The sequence below is a fragment of the Syngnathus scovelli genome, chromosome 8, assembly GCF_024217435.2.
Source record: "Syngnathus scovelli strain Florida chromosome 8, RoL_Ssco_1.2, whole genome shotgun sequence".
Lineage (NCBI taxonomy): Eukaryota > Metazoa > Chordata > Actinopteri > Syngnathiformes > Syngnathidae > Syngnathus > Syngnathus scovelli.
Genome location: NC_090854.1, coordinates 14,844,547 through 14,855,225, shown reverse-complemented (window position 1 = coordinate 14,855,225; position 10,679 = coordinate 14,844,547).

The window sequence follows — 10,679 nt, the reverse complement described above, 5'->3', positions numbered from 1 at the left end:
CTGCCTAAACGCAGCTGACCCGCCGAGACGGGGCCAATTCACTTTGAAAGGACCCGACTCTCTAATGAAGGCCTAATTTTTATTGCCACTCCGTCGGCTTCAAAGCGACGTGGCTTGCCAAACATAATTTCACTAGAGGTATTTTCAGGTGCACTGCAAATAGTTCATAAATAATTTCCCCATTAGTTCAGCCAATGTGCTTTCTGGGGTGAAGGCTTTGTCCGTTTAGTTCTCCCGACTCCTGTACCCAGGGGTTGTGACATCGCAAGGCACTACTCGTGCTTCCTTCCACTATCCCTGCATTTGCGTCAGGCCTCTAAACCTTATTCCCACCATTTTAAGCAGTCATGGATCACTGAGTGGCCCTGGTAGTTCTCAGCCGAGGTGAGGAAAGTCGGTGTCAGTTGCGAGGCGACACCATTACAGGATTAGAGATTTTCAAAAATAAATCCAAGTGGAGGTCTGGACGTTGTCACCTTCAAATGACAAGAATACTTAATTGCTATATATACCTGTATATGCATGACTTGACTTTTCAGTATTCTATTTGAGACTTTATATTTGAATCTATTCCCGGATGCTGGATGACATCCCTTCGTGGGTCAAACTGGAACACTCTGGACAAACTGGACTTTTAGGATTTGTAGAGTGTCACAGAGTGACGAGAATGGTGCCCAAAACGTATTATAATTGAACCGGGTGTTACGACATCTCCCTAAAGTGTCATTATGTTGGTGCATGCTGTCACACAGTTGTTGTTATAATAATGCCTCCCCACACATCATATGCAAAATTCCACAGCCAAGTACTCTATATCTTTTATCTACTCATTTGTGTGTCTGTGAACCGTCTTTTCTATCCCGCTGGCACCTTACTGGATTTTATGAAATTCACATTTATTCACTTATAACATGTTCAGTGAGGTTGGGCAAAGATTGCTGTATTGCTTATTTTAGAATGTAATTTCTAATTGCTTTGCAAGTTTGCATCGCTGTACACCGTCATTCCACATTTTACATTTAGCAAACTAGTGTCTGACAATTACACATGGCGTCACAGTGTTTCGGCCAAGTTGCTCAGTGACAGGCGGGTCTTATAACATATATAACATACATGTGTAAAGAAAACTTGTGTGATCTGAGACCAACACAAAATCAAAAGCTAGTGTTTGGGGCTCAACAGAATGTTGTGATTTAGCAATATAAACACAATATAATACATTTAAACCAAATGTACATCTCATGAAGCAAAAATAGCAAGATGATTGCTCATTAATCACTAGACCCCCCCCCCCCCCCCCCCACTCCTTCCATAACAACCTACATTTCTCCACCTTTTTACATTTCAATGTTGTGATTGTTCTGTAATTGTGTTTCCGCCCCTGCAGCACAGTGCCTCCTTTGAAGCAGGGAAAATGGAACACTTTTTTTTTCTTCGGGGGGCAGGCATTTCTTTCCAATAAACTGGGCTGGTGTCATACACGCAACGTGTTTATTGGGCAAACAGGCCATAAATCACAGTTGGGATTACCCAATACTCCTCTGCCTGGATCCACGTGGTAACCGTGCAGACCAATTATAAACCACTATACTTATGTGGTGCTAATAATTATTAGACGTAGAGCGGTGCGGACCTACAGAAGAGATTTCGTTGTAATAAATGTGTATTCATAACACGGGGAAGTGGGATATTGTGTATGGGGTCACACAAGGGGTCACACAGAGCTACTTCTTGGGCACAGATTAATGTACTGTAAGAGGACTTTGATACACACTGGAATATTTTTTATATATTATATTTTCTATTTACATATTGTCAATGCCAAATGTAAACCAATGCAAAATGTGATATAAAAAATAGCAGCAAAAAAGGTAGCTTTTTATAAACATACTAATACACCCCGCAAAAGAACAAAAATAAATGTCTATTCCAAAAGCACACGAATAATGACAGCTTTTAGGAGGAAGCTTTTACATGCTTCAGTCATCTTTCGTGAAATCATACAACTAAATGATGACGCTGTTGTTCTTACTTCTCACCTCGCCGTCATGTTTATCTTCGTTCGGCTCCTGTTTGGGATCCGACCTGCAACATAAGACTGATGCGTCTAGTGATTCATGGCTACAGCCGCTCTAATTCCCGAACACACACAAACCCTCATTAATGACTTGTTATTGAAAGAAAGGGAGCCCTCGGTATCTGTTAAACAAACACCGGCCCTGTTTAATGAGCTCTGTCTCGGAAAGCAAGACGCTTGGGTCTTGGCCAGCCAATGCGTTGTCCCTAAAGCTGGAACTTAAAAGAAAAAAAAAATCATGAAAGATCTATTTTAGAAGGCGCGACATTATTCCCTTTCTGTTGTCGGGTCAAGAGTTGTCCTTTTGATTGATGAAAATGTGTTCAGAATGGCTTTCAGTGCTCTGGATCCCAGAGCCAATTCCACTGACTCCCAACAGGAAATGAGAGATTTAGGAGTACGGAGTCGGGCGGTGTGTTCACATGGTGGGTCGCAGACACATTGCACACCTAAAGCAGATGTGAGCGCAAAGGCTCCAATGATAATAATCGATGGATCACTGACAAAAAAACAAGGCACTTGCCAAGAGCAGAATTGTGTTTCTCACTATCACCTCTTTTTTTTCTCTTTTGCAATAAATAATTTTCTTTGAACCAAACACAAAAAGATTCAGAAAACTCGGGTGTCGGCAGACCCTTATGTTTTGAGTTGGATTTTCCAAAATAAATCCCTAAATCTGATCTATGTATAATTTAATGTCTTAAACTTGATTGAAGTGATCATTGGAGGAAAAAAAAAAGTCCTTAAATGTCTTAAATTTGGCTTTCTTAACCCTGCAGACATACGGAAAACTGACTGAACTGAAGGAAGACATTTCAAGTGGTCTTTGAGATAACCCTCCCCAAGCAGAGGCGGTTATTAGATAGCTGGGCCGCAATTAATCCAACGGAGCAGCACAATACTGATCCCCATCAAACGATTTCCAGACCCCCGCACCCCCACCCACATTCTCCACTAACACTTTCTAATCATAAATAATCACACACAAAAAAAGACACTCAATTAGATTAGTCTCCCAAGTCGGGGCTTTATAAGGGGGAAGACATTCCTCTAGCCCATTGCTAACTATTAAGCTAAAGTGTAATTGCTCTCTGGTGGCTTCATATCAGTTGCGAGCTTGGGGTTTTAACGGGCCTTATTAGGCGATTTTCAAAGCAGCGCTGATTGAGTGTATTGAATTTAGACTGACGACTCTCGGAGAGAAGATTGAAATCATCCATAGTCGCTATATGGAGATTAGATTGCCCGTGTTTTGATTAGCGGGGAACATGTTGTGAAATAATGATGTCTGGAGTTTGTGCCCAGAGTTTGCCAAATTTGAAGGCGGCAAAGTTTCTGAATGCTTATGATGTCGCTCCGTTTGATATAATCGACAATTTGCATGTTAAGTCACTATTAGTGACTACTGCTGTATGATCCATATCTCGCTCTAAAAAAAATAGGTTTTTCTTGCTCTCGTTGAATTCTTTGAAATCACAGTAAACAATATACATCAAAAAATTCTTCAGAAACCTCACACAGAGATGTCATGAAATTAGAGCGTCCCTTGAAATTAGAAGATCAGACCTTTAAAAGAAGATCTGGTATTCATTTGATCGTAGCTGAAAAATCGTAGACTGTCATTTATTTGTTTTTGTATATGACAAGAGGACAGGAGAAATGAGAACCAAGTTTGAAACTTCTCAATCCTGTCCTGATGTTTGTAAAAGTGGCTCCTGGATTCTTTCACACTTTCTTAGATGATAAAGAGGATCACTCTTGTTTTCAGAGTCAGATCTACCAATGTGTCACGTTTTCCATCCTATTTATCAAAAACCCCCTTCGGGATAGTCTACTCAAGAAAATTATCACCATGACGTGGTTGGACCTGTTTCATCACGTTACCAGATAAAAGAAGAGATGGGAGTCGTTCTGGAAGACGTGAAGTGTCGTTATAGTCCGGTAAGGGAATCAAGGAATCATTGATTCCTCTCTCTGGACCTCACAGAATTTTGTCTCTTCGTATGCCAACCCGTATTACCGCGCACAGGTTTTCCTCTCTGCCACTGCAAGAAATTGCATTGACCTCTTCTATCTATTGCTTCCATATGCAGGCAGTTATCTCTCTTGCGAATGGAAATGAGAGCTGAAATTGCAACAAATGGGGCCATGCCACTGAATGCAGATGTCCCAGGACCAAAGTGCACATGCCCGATTAAATTAACTTTCACCCCTCCGCCGACAGAACAGACATCTCTTTTACAAGCATACCCCCCCGCACACTCCCCCCCGCACCTGCAATTAGTTTTGTGAACAACTGTACATCTGCACATGGGAAATAAGAAGCGATGGCATCAAGCATCTGGCTCCAACGCAATTCGGCATTAACCAAGTGGAAGCGCCCAAGGCCTCCTTTTCCAAAGCCGGGTGTGGCCTTGTGCTCTTATTCCCTGTCCTTTTTTTTGGAGGGGGTTGGCTGTTTGACAGAGAACACCTGTTCCTGAGGGTTGCACCGGAGAGACGACTGTGACAAGGCACCATAGGAAGGGAAGGGGAGGGGCTGGTCTCTGAGAGGCTACAGGTGCTTCCTCTGTGAGTCTCTGGGAAAGACAGCCTTGATAATGTATGTAAATGGGGGCAAGCTCTTCATGCCCTTGATCAAGTTTCTCTATCTGCACCCCCTCCTTGAATAATAAGAAAATCTTATAAAAGTAGCCTGACAGGTAATTTACTAAATTGCTTAAATGTTGCTGAGAGCCTGGAGTGTTAATATGCTTCCATTCAGCGCAGGGAGAGGTCAGCGTCTGAAGATCCCCTCCCACACATTGCCCTTTTGGGTTGTTCTCTAATGATTGCCGCATCTGAGCACATATATTCACACAATCATATTTTTCTTAACATTGAGTCACTTTGGCGTGAAATTCTCTTTGTTGGCTGCTTCGCCCTTCAGGGACCCCCACCCCCTCAGTTATAGCTAATGAGCGTTTTTCCGAGCTCGGTCTCTCATCGATCTTGAAAAACGCAGAACATGCCCCTGCTCTTTCTCCATCTCCAGCAAACCGTCCACCACCAAAACCATCATTTAAAGTCTATCCGGTTCACGTAGATAAGAATTACATAGACGCAAAAGGCATGCAGAATTAGAAGATACAGGTGCTAAGTTATTTGTCCATGTCTGTTCCCTGCTTGGGCTAATGCAGAGCAGGTGGTGGTTGCTTTAATCAAGTGGCGAGAGGGCAGCACGGAGATTTGCAGCTTGTTGAAAGGCCCGTCGTACACATGGGCTTCATTACGGGGTTAGAGGCAAATCAGTCAGGAACAATTGTTTTCCCACTCCTGCCGGAATACTTTCCTCTCCCCATGTCTCACACATGCTGATGGATTCCTGCATGTCAGTTTTGGAGAAGACCCAATGGGCTTTGTTCTGTTGCTAAATCTAATTCCTCCAAGTTGAACAATAAAAATACGCCAGTGAATTTCATGCTCCGACGACAAACTACAAATACAAAAGCAGCCTTTATTTGTTAGTTTATGCCTCAAACAGTAGCCTGTTGATGTCACTTAGCATACACAATTAGAAACATTTTACGTGATATTCCCCAGTTCCTTCCTTTTTAAAACACATGTACTGTAAAGCTTGCTAGTGAAACAAAAAAATAATTAAACATTGTATAATTAAACACCAAAAATGTTCAATAGAACCAAAGTCCAATCGTTTAATGTTAATGAAATGGCATGAACAGGTTAGCAGAAATTAGCATGGTCACTTTTAGTCTAAACCTCCAAACTATTGCTTATTGAAAGACTGATACGCTTTTAATATAACTTATTTTATTTATTTATTTTTTTAAATTTATTTATTTATTTATTTATTTATTTATTTATTTATGTATTTAATTTATTTTATACATACGCATCACACTTATCTGAATTGTGCCAGTCAAATAAAATATTGGCAATGTCACTATTTTTTTGTTTTGGAGCACTTTGATTCCCCCACCCCCAAAATAAATTAAATGTATTCCTAAAAAGTAGGGCACGTTTTACTCCAAATGCATTTCCATTTTAATGAATAGTTTTGCCCATAACTTAGAATTTAGTGAACAATTTAAAGCAAACTTCACTGCACAAAATATACTTAGTGACTACTTGACAAGATGTGTCTCTCCGTGAATAGATTTTGACAAAAAACACGTTAAACAAAAAGAAACAAATGATGGCGCTTGGCTGCAAAGAACTGCTTGTGATGAATGGACCACTCGGGAGGTTGAAAAGCGCATTCACACAAATGATTCCAACAATTCAGACAAATGAGCAAATAACTTCATGTTAGCCGAGACAAGGATGTATGACAATGTCGGCCAGCTAACATGCAGAGCCCCCCTCATTTCCAGTTTAAATGGAGTGATTTTTAGGAATTATGGCATTAGGGGAATACCAGGAAACTAAAGAGCTCTGCTTTTTTTAAAAAAGGTAACATCTGTCCATGAAACATCGCGATAACTCTGCAAGGCTCGTAATTGACTTAAAGAAAATGGACTTGCAGATTTTGTTTGCAAGTTTATTCAATCTGTAGTGTTGTCAGATTTTTGTGGCATGAAATGGAGCTGGAGCAGAATATTTTCCTTTTACTTTGCATGTATTTATATTTTCCTTGTCTCTTGGTTCTTCACGTATTTTTCATCTTATTTTGACTCACACAGCTTTGGTCCCACAGACGCATTTTGCTTTCTTTACCTTAAAAAAGGATGTTTTTTTTGTATTCACAAGAGGGTTACACAAAGCAGCTTTAGCTTTTAGTTCAACCTACTTGAAAATCATATCCCAAAGTTGAACTTCCTGGAGGGAATTTGATGTGGTTTTGTGAGTATAAAGAGGGAGAATATTGTAGCAGCAACCTACTTTTTGGTTACTCTTAGTATTATTGTAACTGGTTGTATTGAACTAGAAGGACTAACAATAATGACAACTGTAGTGAAATCTGTAAAATGTAAAAATTTGACAAAAATTTGTCTTATTTATCACCAATTCACTTCGAGCTAGCATTTAGACTGTCAAACTCATTTTTGTTGCAGGCCACATTGTAGTTATGGTTTCCCTCGTGGGGGCATCAATGACAGAATCCAGCATAAAAAAAGTTTAACAATTTTTTTCAAAGTGGGATTTTAAAAACAAGTTGAAATATCTCACTGGAAGACAATTTACAATTTTGTGAGGAGAAGCCAAATACTTTTTCATGGCACTGCAGTTGGGCATCGTTTTTGATATGTCAGCTGCCGCCTCGCGCCATCCCCTCCCGTCCTAAATGGAAGCAGGTTGGTGACAGGAGGACTTACTGTCACGGCAGCTTGTCAGACTGAAAAAATATTAAGCAGCTAAGACAAGAAGTGTTTTTGGCCCGGTCACTGACACAGAACAGGGAACAATTAAAGGCTGTTTTTTTCTTCTTTTTTCGGCGAGCTGTTAAGTCTGCACCTGCAGTGACACTCTCTGAAGCAAGGTCAGGCGTGGGAGCGTGAAGAGAACTTCTTTTTGACCTTTTAACCTGTCAACCCTCACTTGTTTTCAAAGGCTAAAATGGCTTTAAGAGGAAGACATGGCTTTATGTGTAACAAAGAACTTTTTAGTCTTAGTGGATGAAATTGAATCAATTTGTAAGACTTATTATATTACAAAATCAAAATGCACATATCGATAGATGTGATCAATTTATAGATTTGAGGTGCAGGTAAAACGTGCAGCAATTCGGAGGACAAGTTGATCGTCAATGTTTGTAAATATCTGGAGCGGTACAACACTGCGAGCTATGTGTACCGGGACCAGGAGAGAAAAGAGATGGCTCGGAGGAAAATAAACACAGAGGTTGGCATAATCTGATGAGTTTGCTTATTTACCTGTTGAAGTGGGAACCAAGTAAGCTTGCAAAATACCAGAAAGAATCATTGTGGTTGTTTATAAAGAGGAGTACAGTGGAGAAGAGGAAGCATAAGTGCAGTATGAAAAGGGCCTGATAGCATTAATCCATTCCAGCATGCCAATTTTTTTTTTTAATATGATAATGCTGTATGAACCTAAGTGAATGTTTAGAAATAAACAGTTTTTTTTAATAATAATCGAAAAGTCACACACAATGCCGTAAATTTGTGTTGATTTGGCGTCATGAGTGACATCATTAACTAACCTGATAGCTCAGTGTTAGCTTCTGCTCCTTGCACATGTCTTCAATTTGATTGTTTTCCTGTTAAGTAAATGACTTAAAGCTCCTGCACATTTATTTTTTTTGTTTTATTTTTTTACTTGACTGGCCAATCTGCAGCTTGCGCAACACAATGCAAAAAAATCAACACAGCGACAGCTCGTAAGCAACCGGGGCACTCGTAAGAAATGTCGCCCAGAACAAATGTGCATCAGGTGCAATGAATTGAAACGTTGACCTCATCAGACAAAGTTCACCAGCTCGACGACCGCACCGCTTCACTTCCTGCGAGTGCGACGGTGCTTCCTGTTTGGCCGCTTGCCCGCTCCAGTCCTGCGTTTGTGTGCGTGTGTCGCTGGCAGGCAGGCCGTAAAGCTGTCTTAACCGGAGCGGTGATTAATACACCCATCACTTTCTAAACGCTGCCTGCCTGCTCTGTTGCAGCCTTCAGGCCCGACACGGCGGACCAATGTTTTCTTTTCCCATGAGCGCCCGCCCCTTCACTCCACACGGGGTCAGTGAGAGAAAGAAGCATTCTTTAATTTGACAATTAGTCAGTGCACTCTTATGGGGGAGGGTGAAAGAAAAGGATTGCCCTCATTAGCTGTAATTATCTAATTGCCTTTCATCTCAATTGTGTGTAATTTTCACTTCACGGATTATACAAATACTATAAATGCACCTCTGTGTTATTTGTGTATCCTGAAGGTGGGGAGAAGAAAACAGGCAAATGATGCTGTCAGGTCTTGATGGAGAGAAGGATTTATATTTTAGTCCTCGCAAAGAGGCTGATTGTTTGTGAAGGGCGAATTCAAAAGGCGATCATGTCAACAGCATCCCAGTTAGAATTCATCCAGATTAGGAGAAGCTTTTTTTCCTATTGGAGCCATTTAGGTCCGCTTTGGTTTTCATCTACCCATCTGAGGATTTTTTTTTTTTTTTGGGTGGTCACATTTATGAGCAGTTGTTACAAAAAAAAATGTAGTTAGAAGATGATAAATTTCTAAACTTAGTGTTATGTTTTAAAATAGATATTGTTAATACTGTTTGACCTGACAAAAAATATGAAATACTACAGATATTTCATACATTAAAATTTATTTTGGTTGCTGCTGTTTGAATATTTCTAATGTGAACCGTGAAATCTTCATTCAGTTTTCATCTCCAGTAAGCAGCAAGAAACTCAAAATAATGGTCTGGCTCATTTTACAGATACTTTGGGGTTGCAGGGTGGAAATTTGTGTGAGGGGCAACAACAGCTTTTAGTGCAGCAGTGGCAAAGGTAACTTAAGTCAAATGGAGAACAGCGTTGTCTGAGGCAACAGTTGTCGGATGTGATTGTCGGAATGCATTTAAAGGGGGATTCCCCCTCAAATCAAATGGAATTATGGAATCACAGGGGATCTCCTGCAGGAGTATGCACATAAGAAGCGTAATGAGTTTTGCATGTCTGTGTCAAGGAGCTCTCAATCTCAGAGGTCTGAATGGGAAATGTAGCCCATCTGTTGAGCAAGGACTGGGGGATCGAGATGATTACACGACAGGATCATCTATTAGCGCTGTCGCTAGGAATCCGCCGTGGGAGCGCCGAGCAAATTGGCTTCCACCACCTCATCTGTTAACTTTGAAAGAAAACGCTCGGCAAAATGTCGTGCAGTGCATAAAGAATATTATTTTTGTGGCATTAAAAAAGTTCATATTTGAATGAGAATGAAGTTTTTGAGGTTTTTTTTAAAGCTGCATAACTTTGCCACCAGCAGAGGCGCTGTTTCCCCACAACCAATTTGCTGTCTCATGAAGACTTCAGCACGACTCCATTTAAAAATGACTTTGAATAATTAAAAGTAATAATCGTCAAGGAAATTAGGTCAAATGCCTCAAATCATCATTTTCCAATCCTAATGTAATTATTTAGTGCGTAATTAGAAATGGCTCACAACATTATTTACTGATTTGGCCTTGCTTCCATTAAATCTTTTAATTGCAGGCTATTAACAAAAGCTTCCATTGCAATGAAGGTGTGTCACTGCATTGTCATCACATTTTAAGAAGGACTAGCAAAGCTGAAAGAGTTACATTTATCTTATTTCCAGTCAGTGGGTTTCACCTTTTTGTCAGATAATGAGCATAAACTGTCTGGCGCGCTAACGAGCTTCTCGTGGCTGTTGATTTGAATAACAACACTTGCGTCGCAGAAAGGCAGCAGAGAACAAAGTCTCGTCTTCCTCGTTACCCTCGTCGCTTGATTGTTCTCAGCCTTCTGCGTAAAGACGCATCCTAATATCATCTCCTAATCTGCCACCCTCTCCTCCAGATGCCCCCGTCGCCACTCGCTTTCATGTCTGACTGTCGTTCAAAGCCTCACGGTTAATGTGATTTATTCCTCGCTGCGCATTATTTTGTTCCTCCTAATTTGTTTGGCTTCGT